This window comes from Amblyomma maculatum, chromosome 1 (assembly GCF_055883805.1).
Source record: "Amblyomma maculatum isolate TAMU_Amacu chromosome 1, ASM5588380v1, whole genome shotgun sequence".
Lineage (NCBI taxonomy): Eukaryota > Metazoa > Arthropoda > Arachnida > Ixodida > Ixodidae > Amblyomma > Amblyomma maculatum.
Window position 1 is genome coordinate 208202953 of NC_139344.1, and position 3863 is coordinate 208206815.

A 3863-nucleotide genomic window follows, 5' to 3' on the forward strand; every position below is an offset into this window, starting at 1 on the left:
CGTCGTCTGCTTTGCAAGCCTGCAGCCTTTCTTCCCTTTGATATGGAGGTTACACCAGCCGTTTACGCAATTCTATCCTCCTTGCTCGAAGAGCCGAGCGCGGACACACACGGTAAGACTCCTTCAGCATTTTCTTTAATATGGAAGAAAACTTCGGTTCACGTACCGAATGTTTGCAGTCTTCCAGAGCCGAGCTGTAACGTGCGCGGCTTTGAGTTTACACGGACGATGGACATATAAATAGTTGATTCTTGATTCTTCGACAGATGAGTCGGAACTGCTGCTCTCCGACTCGCTGTCCTCAAGCAAAGCGAGCGCAAGAGCGCGACGCGAATCACAATCCATGGCGGCGGCAAATACTGATCGTCTGCTATGGAGCGGCGCGTTGTCTCTGAAGCTACTGAAGCCAACGCGGCGAGCCACCGGAAATGGATGCGCTAGCTAGCGCATGCGCAAGCGTCGCTCGGAAAGTCACGTCACGCAAACTTCCGGTCGGTTCCCCCGATTTCGGCGGAGCAGTTTTGACTGCTCCGCGGAGCGACCCTTGCTCGGCAATTGCTCCCGTTCTGCGTTTGGAAGACGCGATCCGTGTTCCGGATCTGCGTTTGGAAGACAATTGCTCCGAAAGGAGCAGAAAACGTTGCTCTGGAAGTGCTCCTGCTCTGCGATTGGAATTCACCATAAGATGCGCGGCGTCACTCAGTCGACGGCCAGCCTCCGTGTGGGTGCGATGCGTACTGCCTAATCTTATCGTCCGCTTTTATTTCGCGCAAATTCAATCTGTCTCAACCTCCTGGTGCAGTCAGCGTTTGAAAAGAACAGCCCATATATGCAGCTGATGATTGCAGCCGCTCTGTACAGATTCTTCGTGCCGAAGTTCACCAAAACATGCGTAAGTACATGATCTTTCGGTCTTGATCAGAGGAGCTTTTTGCTAGATTCGATATTATACTGAACATAATAATGTATTGTTTTGGAGCATATGTTCGTCTTGTTATATACTCCTTGCATCTTTCTTCACATATATATATATATATATATATATATATATATATATATATATATATATATATATATATATATATATATATATATATATATATATATATATATATATATATATATATATATATAATTGGTGTGGGCGCTGATCGCGCAGGAAGACTTGCTGAGCCGTTTGGAAACAAGGCTGCGGCTGGCTGCGGTGGCAGAATTGGCTCATTTTGCAGTCTGGGTCCTTCGGTATCTCCTGCCCCAAAATGCTCGGCTTTTAACATGGAGGGACACTCACTATACCGATCAGGTAAGTCCAATTAGCACATATTTTGTTCGATACGACAATATACTGCAACTGTTTCTGGAGCGCGTATATATATGCGCATCTTGTTACTACGTGCATTTTTTATTTTTTTTTTTTATAATCGACGCGCATTTCGCTCTGATTGCTCAGGAAGACGTGCTGAGCCGACTTGGAAACGATGCTGTGGCGGTGGAATTGGCTCTTTTCGCTGCAGTCCGAGGTCCGATCTCCTCTGCCCCAAAACGCCCGTCTTTCACTTCTTCATATCGAAGTGCATGCACTGACATGTATACTCATCAGGTAAGTCAAATTAGCGCTGATTTTCTTCTATACGATAATGAACTGCAACTAATTATGTATTGTTTTGAGACTTATGCGCATCTTGTTACTGTAAATGCATATTTTGTAATTGGTGTGCGCGCCTTGCGCTGATCGTGCAGGGAGGCGATATCAGCTGATCTGGGGCCGAATTACGGTTCTCGCTCTAAAGTTATAGAGCGTGACGTCAAAATGACGACGCCGTGACGTCTCGGCGAGACGTCAACGCGTGACGAAAATCGGAATCAACCAATGATCGCCAGGGTGCCGCCCCGGGCCGCTTATTTTCACGGCAACAGGTTTATTCGCACGTCAAGGAGCCGTTTGCTAACTTTTTTATAGATATAGCGTGTGAATAAATTAACTAAAGTTTTATATTTTCAAGAAGCCGCATTTAAAGTTCAATGTTATAAAAAAAATCAAAAAGCAGCTACAGTTTTGCAATTAAACGCTCTCGTGGGTAGCTTTTTTTGCCGCGAGGGCGCGCTGGCAGAGGTAAACAAACCGTGAAAATGGCGATTTTCAGTAAAACAGCTGATTCCACGGCTATAGTGCCGGCTTTTGCGCATCGTCTGATGTCAAGGTACTGTGTGATTGTCGTAAATGCGCAGAGAAATCATATCGAAAGCAGTGTAATCGGGGCTTTGTTTATTATTCTTTAGGAAACAGAAACAAAAGAAAGATCGATCGCGGAGCACAGGCAAAATAAACTTTTATGTCCACACGAACGTCTCACACACAAATGCTTCAGTTAGAACGAGCACGGGGAAAAGCAACGCGGTTGAGCGTACACTACCAACCTCGCTCGTTTTCATTCGTTTTGCACTGTATGTCGCCTTCGCCTCCGCCTTTTGCTTTGGGCGCACTGCGGAGCCCAACCACCCTTCAGCGCCAACTTCGCAGTAGAGTTCAGCCATTTGACGCACGCACTTGCTCACCGTCAGTTATGAGAGGCCGACTACCTGTGGAGACGAAATCCTCCGGAGGCAAAAAAAAAAAAGAAAAGATCGAAGCACGCATGACAGCCGCACCGTCAAGAGCGGTCGACTACGAGCTTCATCACAGTTCATCGGCGCATTCATCGCACCACCATTCCGCTTTCGCATTTTCAAGTCGAAATCGGCGTCGGAACAACTCGCCGAACAAGTAGAACGCATTCTCACACACCGCCCTTCGTCGTTGCTCGCGCCGGCGTTGCCGCTTCAGCGCCGCAGCCACCACTCACACCACTCCACCGCGGACGCCGCCGCCATTTTCGCTCTATAACTCGCTCTAAAACGTTTTAGACCGTCTCATCGCGCTCTACAAAAATAGTCTAAAACCACGGGCATAATTAGGTGCGCGACGTCATCTGTTTTTTCGCCTCCGCGACGCAATCGCAGCATCCCGTGACGCAACTTTTCAAGATGGCGACGGCGACCAATAGGAGCGGGCGTTTTAGAGCGCTCTCAATTATAGAGCGGTCCGTAATACGGCCCCTGGAAACTGGCTGCGACAGTGGAAGCTCGTTTCGCCGAAGCCCGAAGTCCTTGGTCTCCTCTACACTAAAACGCTGGCCTTTCACTTCTTTATGGCGGTGCACTTGCCGGACAGGTATTAGCGCTGATTTTGTTCGGAAAATTCGATTATCCGACTCACATCGATGGGACGCATGCAACCCAGTTAAATGTCAAATGCTATCACTGATATAAATATTGCAGCACCCCTCGCCATAGGAGCGATCAGAAGCTGTACAAGCATCATCGCTGCTGCCAAGCAAGCTCGTGCCAGGACTGAGTACAATGTTTATGCCGTGTTTATTATTATTATTATTATTTTTTTTTGCTGCTGTAATGATGTCTATACGTGAAAATTGATGATTGAGTGATGCGGTATGCTGGCAAGGTAAGTGAGCCAGTGCGTTCATTTTGTGGATTTTGGAATCATATATGTGATGCACACAGATCTGAGCCGTTTCACATTGATTTTGCTCTGTGCGCTTAATTTCTGGGCAAGCAGTTGTATTTTCATCGTGCGGATTATTTCCTGGTGCTTAAATGCTCATGAGGTGTTCAGCTAACCTGTTTCAAGCTTTAAAAATTTACAACGGGTTCTATAAGCTTCTAAGAGTTGGGCTGTCTAAATAGCCGTCTTGGCTGATGAGACAATTTTTAAAATAATGCTCGGTAGTTAAATAACGAAAATAAATCAGATGACTTATCGTTAAATATGCGGTCGCTTTTGCTGTAAAAGTTCCATCTAGTTT

The 3863-nt window shown here is 46.5% G+C and overlaps 1 long non-coding RNA gene across 1 annotated transcript; it reads left to right on the forward strand.

Annotated features, from left to right (window-relative positions):
• Positions 1 to 676: 676 nt before the first annotated feature.
• Positions 677 to 1702, forward strand: LOC146205461 (uncharacterized). Its single transcript, XR_014704184.1, has 3 exons — positions 677 to 892; positions 1160 to 1303; positions 1451 to 1702. It is a non-coding gene; the product is annotated as an uncharacterized LOC146205461 (long non-coding RNA).
• Positions 1703 to 3863: the final 2161 nt, after the last annotated feature.